The sequence below is a fragment of the Mobula birostris genome, chromosome 5 (assembly GCF_030028105.1).
Source record: "Mobula birostris isolate sMobBir1 chromosome 5, sMobBir1.hap1, whole genome shotgun sequence".
Classification (NCBI taxonomy): Eukaryota; Metazoa; Chordata; class Chondrichthyes; order Myliobatiformes; family Myliobatidae; genus Mobula; species Mobula birostris.
In genome coordinates this window covers 50,189,887-50,206,356 of record NC_092374.1, presented here as the reverse complement: position 1 = coordinate 50,206,356, position 16,470 = coordinate 50,189,887, and the positions used below count along the sequence as shown (strand labels likewise).

Sequence of the window (16,470 nt, the reverse complement as noted above, 5' to 3'; positions counted from 1 at the left end):
GAAGCAACCAAGTGATTTTCACCTCACTTCACCTGTCAGGATCAATTCCACAATCTACAAACTTACTGTGGAAACTTGGTCCCTCCAATTTTAATGAGAATGGAAGAGCTTCAACAGTCGGGGCTATATGCACATTTATCTCAATCACTTGTTTTGCCTGCTTGTTTACAAAATCCACGTATGGCACACATGAAGTAATTATTAAAAACATGATCTTGTCTGATATCGGTATTAGATGAAATGAAATAACCACCTTTTTTGGATTAAATATGAGAAAGTTTTCATCTCTTCAGTTTTCAGTGCAAACTGTTCTAGAATAACCCCTAATTACAAAATTGGATGGTGCAATCACAGCTGCTGCTCATAGCTCCTGTGACCTGGGATCAGTCCTGACATCTTCTGCCCAATGTGTGTCTGCACATTCTCCCTGGATTTCTTCCCAGTGCTCCTGTATCTCAGAAATAGTGTGGATTGATAGCTACATTGGCCACTGTGGAAATGATTGGAGAATTTATAAGTAATGAGAGTTGCTGGGAATAGGCGGAAAATAAAGTGGTTTATGTAAGGATCAGGGAGGTGGTTGATGGTCAGTGTAGACTTGGTGGCTGAAGGGTCTGTTTCTGTGCTGTATTTCTCTATGACTCTATAATCATCTTTCCTTTGTTGACAACCTCAAATTCCAGTTGAACCATAGAACTGGCTTCTGAGTGAGGTATCTAATTCATCCACTGCATTAGTTCCCATCTCTTCCCTGCCCTGCAGCTGAATCCCTCGGTGACATACTTTGTGATACTTATGGACCTGACATACCTGATTTTTTCTTGGTCCAACTCCTATTTTCTATCTTGTTTCAATTCGAGCTCTCCCAGATCTCTGTTATCCCTGTCAGGGGTTCCAGTGAAGCCTAATTCTTCAGGGCATCATTCCTCATTCTTCTACATTAGCCAGCCAGGCAGGAAAATGATTTCCAATTGTTCTTTTTGGTTTCCAGTTAAGTTCCTAACCTCAGCTTTCTAACCTCCACCAACCTCTGTCTTCTATGAACTCTGGAACTGAGTGTCTTCCCAGATATTAATTGCTCTCCTTTGCCATCCTCTCCTTCAGCTGCCTGAGCTCACAACTCTGGAATTCCTTGCTGAGCGCTCTCTTTCTCTGTTTCTTTCTCCCTCCTCAGAAGCATTCCTTCTCTCTCACCAAGCTCCCCCTCCTACTCGAGCTCTGTCTATTTTTTGCCTGGGAATATTCTCGACAACGATGTTGTTTGAAATGCAAACTATTGTTGATATGAGTCTAAATTGTGCTTTAGTAGCGCTGCTTCACTGCTAGTTTGATGCTAAATCGTGCAGCTCTGGGAGTGTGTGAGACTTAGTGTAGTTCTGGCCGCGTCTGGCTTGATATAAATCTTACAGGTCAGTGTGCTTTCTGTTAAGAGAAACACCCGAGAAGCTGTTTCTTTCATTCGATTCTCGGGCTGGTCAAAACGCGCAGTTGTACGAGTTGGGTGAGGCTTTGTATCGGGGCTTGGCGTGCATTGTACGAGCGGGGCATCGGCAGTCGGAGGAAGGTGGCTGTCTGACTTTTGGTGCGTTTGTGAGCTAGAGAGAGAGAGAGAGAGAGAGAGAGAGAGAGAGAGAGAGAGAGAGAGAAAGAGAGAGAGAGAGAGAGAGAGAGAGAGAGAGAGAGAGAGAGAGAGAGAGAGAGAGAGAGAGAGAGAGAGAGAGAGAGAGAGAGAGAGAGAGAGAGAGAGAGAGAGAGAGAGAGAGAGAGAAAGAAAGAAAAGGGGGAGTGCTGGTGTGTTCTGATGTGCCTGACGTCAGCGGGCTGACCTCTCTCCTCCTCCCCCCTTCCAGAGTGTCTCGGAGATTCAGAGACTGTACGAGAGGAGTAAGTGAGGGTGTGTGAGAGAGATTGTGAGAGAGAGAGAGGAGATCCTCGGGAGAAACGTCCGCCCGCCTGTTCCGTGTTAACTCGGTGCCTGCGATCCGCAGAGAAAGAGCGGGCACACTGGGGATTCCTGAACACACACTCGCACTTTTGAGCCCCCCCTAATTACCCCACCTCTTTACCTCCCCCTATCTCCCGTTGAGACATCTTGTAGTTCTGCAACCTTTCGCCGAGGAGCCTGCGACCCGCTTAGATGTTGGATTACTCCATAGCCGGAGACTGTAGCCCTGGATTAAGGCAGCCACACAGCTATGCCGGGGAGCGGCTGGTGCTACAGACGGGACTGACATGTTGAGGTAACCCCGGCCTCTTTATCTCCCTTCCCCACCTCTCGGTCTAAATCAGGCTTTTATTTTTGGTCTTTGCATTGCTTTAGGGGCCCGTGTCTTGTGTGCTATGTGAAGTAGAATCTCCCTGAAGGTGTAATGTGTGTTAGTGTGTTAATGTGGCGGGGAAAGGAGACTATTTCGCTATAAAATGAAGCAAAAAACAAAGTACAGCAACAAACTGCCCTAAAATATTCTTGGCTGCCTCTTCCCCTTGTGAGATTTCCCTCTTTCTCTCTCTCACACATACATACACACACGCGCGCGCGCACATACCATTGAATGTAAGAGGTTAGAAATTGCAATAAACTGGAGAGGATTTAGAAAAGGTTTTAAATTATGAGTTTATTACAATGTTCTAAAATATTACAGAGGAGCGCCCAGTTTTCTTTACAAGGGTTGACCGTAACATTCCCTGTTCGATTTTTGCTGTATGGGACGCATGCAAATTTCCCGGTCACAAAGTCTCCATGCTCTCCCGTGCTACAGTATTCTATCTCGCTTTCCACTCTTCCCCGCATTTCGTGTTGTTGCTGGCTAGGCTTAGCGTGCAGAAACGGAGCTTGCGGTGACCGGGTTGGGTTTGATCAGCCGAGCCGGCGGCTGAGGCTGGAAAGCAAACGCTTAGGCTTTATGGCCGCGGGAGGTGCGGAGCTCGAAAATATCCACTCACAATTCTTCGCTCTCTCTCTCTTCGACTCCCCCCCCCCATATATATATATACACACACAACACACAGTCAAATAATCACTTATACTCACATTTCCCCCTCTCTCACACACGGTCATAAAACCATACATTCTTCATCTCTACCCTCTGTCACTCAGTAATGGAGCAACTGACACTCACACACAGACCTATACAGTCGTATAATCAATCACACTCAAATGCGTACACACTTACAGTCATATAATCATTAAGTCCCTCCCCCTAACATAATCATATACAGTAACCATTCACGCATACACTTCCCCCTCTTTCACACTGGAGTAATTTCGCCACTCACACTCAGTCTCCCCATTCAGTTATAAATCGCACACATATTTGTGTAATCATTTGCAAAGTCGCACACTAATCAGTTGCATACAATCATAACCTACACGGTGGAATCATCATTCACCCATTCTCCCTCCTCTCACACACATTACACATACATTCACAATCACTGCACACACTCAGTGTACAATTACACAATCACCCACTCTCACGCCTGCACGCACACTCACACATACTGTATATTCCCACTCTCACATGCTCTCATGCGCGCACACACACACAGCCCCAGAGTAAAACAACATTCAAACTCACTTTCTCACTCTACCAATCACACTGCCTTCCCTCGGGCGCATTAACCGACACAGATACTGTTGAGTCGTTAACGACGGGGAGGGTGTTAATCGTGGCCTGTCACGATGGCCAAGTCGTGTACAAACTAAAACGTGGGAGGAATTTGCCTAGAAAAAAACACACGGAAGCAACTCTGGGTTTCTCTGTCATCAATAAAACTGGTCAGGAATTCACCTGGAAATACGGTCCCAGAGCCAGGTTCCCCACCAGGTGTCGAGTTGGCTGGCCGTGTGGATCAGTGTGTCTAACCCCGTCACTGCGAGATACTCATCTCGCTCTCTCCAGCGGGCGTCAACCTAATCTGCCAACTTCTCTTCAACATACCTCCGGGCCATGTTAAACGTTAAATACAAACCGTTAACTGACATCGTTATATTTAATCGTCGAATTATATTTGCAATTGCATCTTTTTGATTAACTTCCAATGATTAAAAGTAGTCAATTCCTTTTTGACTCTAATCATTTTGGAATCTTGAAACTCAGTTAAAGAACTTCACGTGGTCTTTTGCAGTGATTACTTTTTTTAGGAGGGAGAGATATGTGAAAACACATAAATAAAATGTTTAAAGTTCCACTGAAATGAGAGCTATTACATAATCTTTTTTACTTTAATCTGATATCTCCCGTCTTGTGTCGACACAGTTCTGTTATGTGCGGCAATTGGAGATTACTACTTGTGCTGGGAGCTATGTGAGAATTTGCATTTAGTTACAAGTGAATGGAAAGATGATAGGCTTATGATATTACACTACTGATCATCTATTAAGGAATTTGTGGTTAATATAAACTCTGTTAAATTCATTATTTTTTAACCTACTGTCCCTCTACATGCTGAATCTTAATGGCTTAGTCTGAACATGTAATAATTTTAACAGGTGCCAGGTCCATATCAGAGAAGGTACAAATTAGATGGGCTGATTGTGCTTTTAGGGTCCTATAATTTCTTTTAAACCACCTTAATCATAATATCTTTTGTTTAGTATTGTTATAGATGGTTAAATTCAGCTTTCAGAAGTGATGTGTCAGTGAAACAACAACATACCTTTTCTAAGTGTATAACCACATCCAGTGAACTGGAATCGTGTAGTGTTTTAAAAATATTCACTCATAAATTATCAATGATTTACAACCAAGAGTAAAAACTATTTCCCCTTAAATGATTACGCTGAAAGCTTCCCTGTGATGGATATACAGTACCACAGAAAATTGATGAACTTTACCTTATGAACCCATCTGATGAAAGTCTTGGTCTAGAGAGGATGCATTTTAAGACCTATAAAATAACTGATTAAAAAAAGTCTAGCCTAATATTCTGAACAGTAGGTTTGGGAGAAGGAAAGGTGCAATTTTGAACTTTGTTTTTCCGTAGGGGAGAGAGCACAGCATTTGTGTTCCACCTGTTCTGCTTTTGATTTTATTAGCGCAGGATTTGAATCTGTCTAGTATTCACTGAACAAAATGCCCGTAATATCCTGTTTTTAGAGACTTTTTTCCTTTGATTGATGAATGCTTTGATAGGTGGAGCTTATTGCCTAACCAATACTTCAAGTTTCTATATTCTTTGCTTCCCCCCCCCCCCACTGAAACCTTGCTCAGATACAGATTTTATTTTGTTTAGCACTGTTATCCTTAAACCAGCATTTGGATGAAATAGGGTTCCGTATCATTATTTTTGTTCTATGTTTGAAAAGGTTATTGCTTCAGTTGAAAAAAAAGGATAATCAGATATGAATAACAAAATCAGCTTGCTTTCATACACCGGCTTAAAAGGCCTCAGCACTGAATTCAAAAAGAGCATCAAATGTCAAAAGAGTCATCTGGTGAAATAACTCAGTCAGGGAAGTGCTAAATTAAATACATATTAATTAGCAATTTGTTCTGAACAGAGGGAGATTCTGTGTAAAAGAAGTGTTAATTGTGGTACAAGCGAAGTGGTTTTCTGATTTGGTTTAAATGACAAAATTACATTCAAAGGGGATAGTGGAAATGAGACTCTTCGCTAATTTTACTATTGCCTGTGCGGCTCAAAATCTATGTCTATTAAAATTTGGTTGTGGCAAATGTGATACAGTCTTTGACAGAAAGAAACACTAGACATTCCTCACATAAACCACTGCTAACCAGTTTGTCTTTTCAGTTACTCTGAATTTAGCTAAGATTATCCACCATTCGTTTGGCCCAAAATTCTTTTCACAATGTTGTCAATGTCTAGTAGAAGCAATTCCACTTTAAATTGCATAACAACACTTTGCCAATATGTTACAGTCAATTTATATCATAATTTTTTAGATAATAAAAGACCACATATTTAAAATGCATGCATCTGACATAAAATATTGTATTACATGATAACCATGTGATCAAAGATTTAAGAGAAAAATTGCTTGTGCTTTAGGTTTGCAAAAATAGGCATGTACTCTCAGAATTTCGTCTGGCATGCTTTTTGGTGTTTTGTTACTCCTGAAATGCACAACTGAACTACTCAATAGTTGTTGCCAGTTATTGACACATACTGCTGTTCAGCAGCACCCAGTTACAAAAAATAGCTGTTCAGCTATTGCCACATGCAGCTGTCCCTCCCTGCAAGCTTAGGTTTCATGAGTGGTGATGGATGCTGGATGCCTGTGGCCAGTTGTGAGGTTTGCACAGAGGTCAGGAATAATGGTGGAGATTAGGAACGCTCCTCAGCTCAATTGTAAATGAGTTATCTTTAAGATGTGTGCAAGTCACTTGCATTGTTTGCCCGTGTGAAAATCCAAGTGAGGAAATAAGAGATAAGTGAGGAAATAAGAAATAAGAGCAAATTAAGAATATTCAGGAAATAAGAGATAAGTGAGGAAATAAGAAATAAGAGCAAGTTAAGAATATTCAGGAAAAGAGGTTTTTCGTTCATTTCAACAGTGGAAGATTTTGTTTGCAATTAAGCTTTAATAAAGGCTTCAGTTTTCATCTGATTGATGATAACATTATTTTTAGGTAGACCATGTCTTTTCCTTCAGGAGACAAGTGATTCTGCTTCAATTCCCCAGGAGTGGTACAGTGGGATTTTAATCTGTGCGGCTGTTTGTAATAGACATGACCATTGTGCGCGCTCCAATTTGCATATAATGAGGATTTAAAACAGGAAAAAAGCAAACCAAGATGAAGAGCAAGTTATGAATGTTTATAGTGAATCAGTTCCTTTATTAATTACTTCCTCTGTGGTATAGATGACATACATTTTTTTCCAAATGTTAAGAATTTTGTGATTATTAAAATTATTTTGTGAGTATTTGGTAACCAATCCAAACACTGTTTGTCCTTCACAATTGGAAGGAGACCGGGAAACATTAAATCAGCTGGTTTGGACACAGAACTGTTGTATGTTTTTCACTGTTTTATAGAAGAGTGCACCCATTCTATAAATGCAGGCACGGCTTTCTGGAAATGGCAAAAGGGAGTTCTCCCAGCAAATGACAGTTTTTCTATAGGTTTGAGCAGTGAATGTGTAAGTGTACCCCAGTGCTGGAAAAGTTGCTTTGCAGCTTGTTCTTTACTCACCCCATTTTTGAGGCAGTATATTGATGACTATTCCCTACTATCATTCAGATAATTAAACATTGGTCAGAACCGGATGTTTTTTTCTCTTGTGCTTCAACTCTATCATGCTTGTATCTGGATATGCTTAGCTATTTCCTGTTTTGTGCCTGGATTAAATATATAGTGTATTTCTAATAATAGTGCATGGCACTGCACATTTATCAAAATGCATCTGCATGGTTCAGTGGGTGGAATTACAATCAGAAAAAAATTCTGGAGATATGGCAGCAATGAGCACAGAGTATTTGAATGCTAGTAAAGCTACATGCCAAATTTGTTGCCTGTTGTACGACTTCCAGCTGCCTTTCTGCACTGGAACTGTATTTGAAAGTCTGTGTACAAAGTTCAAAGTATAACCAAAATTAGCAGTGATTTCAGTGTGTGGTTAAAATGCAGTGGGGAACATGGTAGATTTCTCTTTGCTATTTTTGCTCCATAGGAACGGTATTTATGATTATTTAACTGTCTGTTCTCTTTATTGAGAAATGCTTTGCAACTTGCAGTGTTAACTTTCAAGGTTCAGGTAGTTTACAGGTCTTGGGTCAGGTATTGAATAAGCAGTATTAAAGGAGCCCAACCTATCTAGTACAGTAAATTAAATTGTTTTCAGGGAAATTAAATCCCGATGGGGAAGTCTTTTTCTTTATTGTGTTGTATGGTCTTAGCTTTTTAATTATTGCAAAAGTTTCTTGGTTTGTTCTTTCCCCTGCAGTTGTTGAATTTTATGCTTGCTTTGGCCACCTAGGATCTGGTGATGTGTATTTTTTTTTGCTCTGCATATGGCTAAATGACTTGCCCGCAGTTTCCGGGGAATTTCTGTCCCCATTACATCATTTTCTTTTAACTGATGATGTTTGTGTGGGTGCCATTGTGGAGCAGAGAAATTTTACTTTTTATATACCTGTTCATTACAGGGTAAAAACCTGGAGTGTCAAGCTAAGTCACAGTGGGTTGTAGCAAAGAGCAAGACTGTGATTAATAAGGTGAGAGTTTGCAATATTGCAAGATTTTAGAGCTGTAGGTGGTGTACTTGGAGCCCCTGTTATGTGCCTCATTAAGTACAGTAGTGCTTCTCTAAAATTTTATGGCAGTATTGTTTTATTCTCTAGTCTTCCAATCCAGTCAGAACAGAATATATGGGTGGGAGTGGGGGTTCGGAAAGCCTACAATCACTGTCTTATTCAGTCAGTCATCAATCCTCCACATGAACTGCAAAAATGAGCTAACACCACCTTTAAACTCTAAACTTTGAAGCATGGATAACTGCACTCTCCTCAATGCCAAACTGATTCCAAAACCTATGGGATCACTTTAAAGGACTCTACAACTCATGTACTCAGTATTCTCAGTCTGTTTGTTTGTTTATTTACGCACAGTTTATCTGCCTTTGCACATTGGTTGTTTGTCAGCCTTTGTATATAGTATCTAACTGATTCTATTGTATTTCTTTGTTCGACTATGAATACCTGCAAGAAAATGAATCTCAAGGTAGTATATGGTGACATATACGTAATGTACATTGTACCTTTACTGAATATTCAGAATATGAATTGGAACTCAAATACTCTTTATGAAGAATAAACTGTACTCAAGTAAAGACTGACTGGTCAGGGAGAAATCACTCTCCTTGATAATGGAATGGTTTATAAAACCCTTGTTACTCTGGAAGAAAAAAATCAATCAGAAGCTGCTGAACCCTCCATCCCATTACTCACAAAGAGCATCTAGAGACTTGGTGAAGCTGGCAGGGGTGAGACTAATGTTGACAATGAAATAAATGTTAGTTAACCAGCTATGCTTCTTAGGATTTTTAAAACAGAAGCTTTTTCTGAAACAAAATTGGACCCAATTGTTGAGACCTTCCCATGTCCATGCTACCCTCCCATCCAAATGGGAAACTTACTCCACCCCACCCCACCACCCCTGTGTTTGGGAAAGCATTGAAAGTTGAGACTGGAACCCCCCCCCCATTGAATGAAATGGAATAATGGGCAGCCTGCCCAGCATATAATAAGCTTTCTTTTGCCAACCTCCCTATTTAATTGAACAATTTGCCATCTGTTCAGCACCTTCCTCCTCCTCCTCCTCAATATAAAAGAAAACTAGGTCTGATGAAACAGTGCAGACCACACCCTCAGTGAAGGAAACCACCGCAGTAGGATGGAATATCAGCTTTGAACAAAGGATCAGACTTATTATCCCAAACTTCGTTCCACATCCCCATATCTCTGTTGCCCACACTCCCTCTTCTTGCTGTTTCCTCATTTTCGTCCTCCGCCTCTCCTTTATCTTTCCTCTTGCTACCACTTTCATTCTTCCCCCTTCACTTATCCTTCTACTTCTGTCTCTTCTTTACCACATCTCCATCTTCTCCCTTCTTTCCTCTCTCTCTGCAATATAAAAAGTGAACCGTTATCCAATCGAAGCACGAGTATTGTTGCTGAACAGAAATACTTTCCACGTTTAGCATTTTATGAGTAACATCAGAGGAGAGCAGGTAGCATATAAAAATTGCAGGTACCACTGAATATAGTTTACTCTTGCCTCAATAGTTCAAGTTCAAGTTGAATTGTCTTCAGCCATACACATATATACAGCTAAACAAAACAGTGATGCTCCGGGCCAAGGTGCAAAACATAGTATTTATAGTCACACACTGCACATCAAGCACATATGTTATGAATGCCATTGGCTTGGGTTCAATATGTTGTACTGCAGGGGAAAACACTTTGTGGAACTGTAGGATTTGCTGCTGAGAGTTTAAAAGGTGTATGCAAAGTTTGTTGCTTGATCCGTTAGTCATGAGTTTCACTTGTGGTCCTTAGAAATCAAGAATCCAGGTTAATCAAGTCTCAAAGCCCAGGTACAATAACTAAATTATGCTCATAAGACTGCAGTAATGGGTTGAAAATACATCAAAAGCATATTGAGTTTCCTTTGGGTCACCTTGACAGGCATTTTAATTTTCTTTTAAGACTTGATTTACTGAAGTATGGAAGTGTATTCTAAATGTAAGTGGAAATGTAAATGGGAAAGTTGGTTGGAACCAGAGGAGCTGTGAAGTCACTCCAGCTGGCCACAGTGCCTATAGTTTGGAAAGTGGAGCAGTTTTATGTTGATTTTGTAGCTCAACCTGGACTGGTATTCCTGATGGAAAGAGCCTGTGGATATTAGGCAAGAACAGAGTCATTGCTAGCTCTGCTATTTGCCTTTCCTCACAATTGAATAATTTTATGATGTTCACCACAAAGGAAAATTGGACACTTGGCACCAAATGTCTCATGGCATTCTCTTCAAGAAAGATTAATAACTCACTGGAAAGGAAAGAAGTAAATTTATGAAGAAGCAAAATACACAGTAATCTGGTGTAAATGATGGAAAGTTGAATTTTTTTTGATGAGGGTGAAGAGAAAACTATTTTTTTTAATTTTTCGAAACTTGCTGTTGTTTCTTTTCTTGAGGTTTGAACAGCTTTACTATTGTGCCGCTATGTTTTGTTGCTGCTTCACATTTTGAGTGCTGCAAGCTTCAATAAAAAGTGGCTGGATCACAGAGCTTGCAAATTGCTGGAGTAACCAAAAATCTCAAGGCAAATAGATCATACTTCTACTTTTCTTTTAACTATACCTGTATCCAAACATTTCTTTGAATATCCTCCAGAATGAATACATTTTCTCTGACTGAAGTGCATAAAATTGCAGTTCTTATGTTTCATTTTAAAAATGATGCCTGAATTGCTCAGTGTAGATATAATCGTCTATCATCTGTCACAATAACAGTGAGTTATACTTATAAGGAGGCTACTTATGATTTACTGGTGGAAGACGTTAGCATTTTTGAAGGCCAATCAGCTAGATGTAGGAAATGTGGGTGGGAATAAAATGTATTGCACAAGAGGTGAGAGGTTCAACACAGAAGTACTTGCTTTTTGTTATGGATGCATGTAAGAATTTTTTATAAGCCTCCCTTAGAGAGTTTATTTCTCAGTGGGAATGAGGGGTGTTCTTGACTGGTTCATCTTACAGTACATTAATTGTGAGAATTTGCAAGCTATTTGGTTCTGAGAGGCTTCACAGATGGCCTCTTTCCTTGTGCTTTCCACATATAGCTGTTCATAGTAGTGTCATTAAATAGCTTGCAGACCAATAAACCTTGTTGATTTCATTTGCTTAGCCTAGGGTTTGGGACCAATTAAGCTCAGTAAACTCTGTGTGGACCATGGATCGAATTGAAGACCCTACAGTTCTGAATGATTCATTTACGTGCTGGATGACCTTGCCAAGGTACAAGGGAACCCGAGACACTCTTTATGAGCTAAGTTTTTGATAGTGCAAATATAGCCATTTACTATCAGCAATTTCACTGAGAAAGAATGTCGACATGGAATCCAGCCAGTAAAATGGTAAATTGGAATAGTTTATGGCTGCTTGCCAGTGCTTTATTTGTTAAGCGCCAAACCCTTATCAATTGAATTGTGACTTTGGAATTTACATTTGTAAATGAAGGTAAAGACATTGCCAGAGTAATAAAACTAATTTCATTGATGAATAAATGGAAAAAGTCCAAAAAAATAGTGGACTGATTTAGTATTATCTCTTGCTGTAGTTTACTGGGAAGTGTAAGAGCAAGAATGAAATAAAAGAGGCAGAACAAGTGAAACTTCAAGGCTGAGTGGTCAGTGGTATCAATGGTCCTGTTTGCACACACGTTACTTGATGGTGACATATTTAAATGCATTATTGAGCATTAGAGACCTTAACGCTTTAAGCTTTTACTGCAATCTGCATTCAATGACTTGAACACAAGGAAATCTGCAGCTGGAATTTCAAGCAACACACATAAGAGTTGCTGGTGAACGCAGCAGGCCAGGCAGCATCTCTAGGAAGAGGTACAGTCGGCGTTTGGGGCCGAGACCCTTCATCAGGAATGACTTGATCTTGGTTCAAGAAGTCCAGTATGTCTGGCGTTTCCAAAGTAGGAAAAGGTAAAGAATGCTTTCACCCACCGCCTGTCGCTCATAATTGCTGTGCTAAAAATGCCTGGGATGTGAGGATTGATTTTTATGTGTGACGGCTCTCACATTTGGAGAGTTTAACAACTTGTCGTTTTGCAAGTTTGCATCTGAAAATGAGGGAAGTGATGAAGAATGTTCAGTAGTCAGAAAAAGAAATCACTATCTTTGGAGGAACATAGAGTGGCAGAACAGAACAAAAATTAGAATATAGATGGAGGCTTTACCATTGATTCTAAGGGATGAGTTTATATTCTTTAGTACAATGTCATGTTTTTATGTGTCATTTACTGAGCCATTCTGGGAACTTTGTATCGGAAACCCGGTAGATAATGGACACTTTTGCAAATGAATGTTAGGGTTCCTGTGGGCTGCTACTTTTGAGGATAATGAACAACATTGGAAACAGACTATTTTGAAAGAATTTGCATTTTCATATGAGTACTCTTGCTTCAGAGGTTCAAAGGCTAATTTATTATCGAAGTATGTATGCAGTATGCAACTATAAGATATGTCCTCTCCAGGTAGCCCCGAAACAATGGATGGCGTTCAAAGAAAAGCATCAACCCCCCTCCACACACAAAAAAACAAATCATGCAAACGGCAACACGGTCATCACCCTCCCTCCCACACAAAAAATTGCACAAACAGCAACAAGAACTTCAAACCCTCACCCCATGCAGAAAAATAAATTATTCAAACAGAAAGAACATCATACCCCCAAACCCCCCTCTGCAAAAAAAAACCCTAACAAATCGGACCAAAAGGTAACAAGAAAGAGTGGGCAAAAGTAGAATAAAAAACATGAAGCTGAAAGAGACCAGTCTGAGCTACAGTCCACAGGCCATAAATCCATAAATTGCAGAACTTTGGTAACATCCTTCGACAGCATTTAGGGAGAGGGAAACCATTCGAACGCAGAGGCCTTCCATCGGGAGCAGCGAGCGACAGGCCGTCATGCACAGGCACCTTGCCTTGGGAGCAGCAAACGATAGGCAGTCACACACAGACACCTTCTCTCAGGAGCAATGAGCGAGAGATCCGTCACAGCAACGGGCAAGAGGCAGATTGTCGACACTGAACACATGCTCACCTTCCACATTCACCTTGATCTTCCTCTATGCTTTAACCGACCAGAAGTACGCGTAAGTGCTAATGAGTTACAGCCAACAAGTTAACTTACCGTGAAGTTGAAAGATGCAACAGTCAGTTTCCATACAGCATGAAGTCACTTTCACAGTGTTGCTTGAGACACAGTGGTTGGGTGGGTCACCAAAGATCCCTTTGTCTCTTTGAATAGTGTCAGTTTGTTTGTTGCACGCACTTGAGAGGGCATATAATAAGTAACTAACATCTCATTTGAAAGATGACACCTATGACTACAACATTCTTTTAAGTCCTGCCCTGAGCTCAGTGTTATATCTCTGAATGAGGCCTCAAACTTTAACCACCTCACCCTTACCTTCAGGAAAGGAAGGTCATGTAATGGCACTGCTGCTGCATTGCATTTAGCAGACAATAAAACCATAAATTCTGAGATACAAAAGGCCCAGGGAAAATAGATTTTTTAATATTTACTCAAGTACATACACATGCACTTCAGAAATCAATGAAGTTTTAAACAGAAGTAACTTTCTCTGGTGAAAATATTTGATTCACTCACTGACTTGAATTGCTTTGCTTTGGCAAGAGGATTGCAAACTGGTAGCCCATTCTCCCGGTAACATTGTGGAGAGGAATTTACTTAGATAACAGGAACCATAATCTTCCTTGAGAGGTGAGTGTACTGCAGTGAAGCAACACATATATATATTATATCATTGGTCCAATTATAACCGTTTCATTTTAATGTGATTCATCTGTTTTAAAAATTCTGGAGTCTATTAACATGAGTTAATGGGAGCACATAATGGCGGCCAGAGGAAATTAAATCACCACTGGAGTTTATGCACCAATATCCACTCGATTTGTGAGGCTGTGCTATATAGTTAGTGCATTTCAGCAATGTGCTATGGCTGCTTCAGTAATTCCTAATACAGGACCGACCATTAACCGCTCCTCTATAACAATCTCTACCACTTTGATGGACAGTGACGTTAGTGGAAAGGTAGCACCATGGAAATACACCATTGCTGTTTCATTGGCACCTCAACAACACAGTAGAGCACCTTACTCAGGTAGCAGCCCTGTGATGTGCCATCACCATGTGTAGTCAGGAAAGCCTCACACCAGCATCCTCTGTGCAGCAAAGTGCCAGTCTTGCCAGCAGCCCTCATATTCATTGAATGAATAAAAAGAAAATAAACTGGTGAGAAGATGCCAGTTGCCATGTTTATTGTCATACTATGAACCAGCAACGTGCTTTCTTCAGACTGGATTATTTGTAAAACCGCATTACGATTGGTGATCAGAGAGAATTTACGTCATTACTAATAGAATATGTGTGTTATTTGAGGCTTACTTCATTGTGACAGGTATAATAGACTTCGCCCTGCTGAGTTAATGTGTTCATATTTACACACTCAAAAACCAGTTGTCCCTTCAAGGTTCAGTTTTCTTAGGCATCTGAGAATGCTTATGTCTGTTTTGTTTAATTTCTAGTTGCCTTAAAGAAAGGCTGATTAAAGGCTTAGTTCCTCAATAATTTTGCAGAACAAAGGGATCTTAAAAATCTTGTTTTTAAGTATTGAGTATTCTATTCTGACCTAGCCACCACATTGAGAAAAACAATCTGGTATCTGTGAACTTGATGTCTGCTATAGTTGTGCAATTAGTGATTGTGAATAAAATCAGTGATTCAGAGCTGTTTTATTGCATCACCATCCCCACGTCTTGACGTGGTCATTCTGTCAGAAACTTTGAAGCAGGTCGTCATGGTAGAACCGGGTTGAAAAGGTGTTTTGAGTGTAAGAAGGCTGGTACATTAGTGCCTGAGATGGGTGGGGGGGGAGGGCGCAATGGGAGCTTATAGAGTTGGGGTATAGAGGTTTGGCTGGCTGCTTGCTCAGTAGATCCTACTCTCTTCCTGGCATTAAAGGGGCTGTAATGACAAGAGCCATCAGAACCATCAGAGAGGCTGCTAAGTGAGCCTCCAGATGGCTGTGGATCAAGAGGTGTGACCTGTGGACCAGTGCTACTAGGGCACAAACCAGGGCCTGATCAACCCTGGCTGCGTTGCCTGGGCGAGGGTGCCTGATGTTCAAAGACCCAAAATATCTGATGACCCCAGGTTATATTCGTGATGATGTGTCCCAGTGCATCCTAGGATGTATCTCAGCATCTTGATAATGGCAACTTTCTTCTCAAAATATTCTTTGCATGCCTCAGGGCTTGGCTACGGGAGTTCAAATGAAACATAGGATGAATTTTACAATTGATTTCTTCTTTCTTGTGAAGAGTGGTAAATCTGATTATGATTTTCACTGTCTTTTTGTGTATAACAAGATACTTCATTGATTAAAAAATTAACATGTATAACTTCAGGATATTCAAATCATTTTCATAACATGTACTGTTATTCCATTACTGTGCATGAGCACACCATCGGTTATCTGCTTACCAAAGTGATTAGTTTATGGGGTTTCCTCACAAATTTTAATGAGTTTGTAGTCATTGGCAAGAAGTCTCAAAACTGTGGCTCTTCCCCAAAGAATTTAGAACAGTACAGCACAGGAGCCGGCTCTTCAGCCCACAATATCTTTGCCGACCACACTGCCAGATTTAATTAAAAATCCTTGCCTGTGCATTATCCATTCATTTCCTGCATATTCACTTGCTTGTTTAAATGCCTCTGAAACGGCATTCTTGTAAATGTCCTGACGAAGGGTTCCGGCCCGAAACGTCGTCCGATCTTTTCCACAGATGCTGCCCGACCTGCTGAGTTCCTCCAGCGTGTTGTGAGTGTTGCTTTGTAAATGCCGGACCTTTGCAGTTTGTTTTTGATAATAATTTTGTAATCGTGCCCTTTCTGAAAAAAAAATGGGGAATTTTAATGTTGAGCAAGGACAAAATACAACTTCAGATGAAATAAAACTGTCAACAGTTACACTGACACATTTTATGCCATTGCACAGTTAAAGTATAACTCTGTGACTCTGGATATGAACAAGAACATTTTAATCAAAAGAAATGTTACGCTGTCTTTACAATGAAAAATCAGGCAAGAATGACTGTAAATATTGTTATGTTGAGGGAGAAGGTTTGGTGATTACCCTTCATCCTCCGTACTGAGTCCTCAACACTGGGCATGTTTACATCACTGCA

The 16,470-nt window shown here is 40.4% G+C and overlaps 1 protein-coding gene across 9 annotated transcripts in view; it reads left to right on the top strand.

The window, feature by feature from the left end:
* Positions 1 to 1,357: 1,357 nt before the first annotated feature.
* Positions 1,358 to 16,470, top strand: part of LOC140197686 (receptor-type tyrosine-protein phosphatase delta) — a 606,878-nt gene continuing 591,765 nt past the window's right edge. For 6 of the 9 annotated variants that reach the window (XM_072258008.1, XM_072258005.1, XM_072258009.1 and 3 more), the window contains exon 1: positions 1,788 to 2,240. The gene's annotated coding sequence lies outside the window, so the exon portion shown is untranslated. Of the gene's footprint in view, positions 1,410 to 1,786; positions 2,241 to 16,470 lie in introns of those variants that run through there. The other 3 variants (XM_072258002.1, XM_072257999.1, XM_072258000.1) reach the window with 2 other exon arrangements.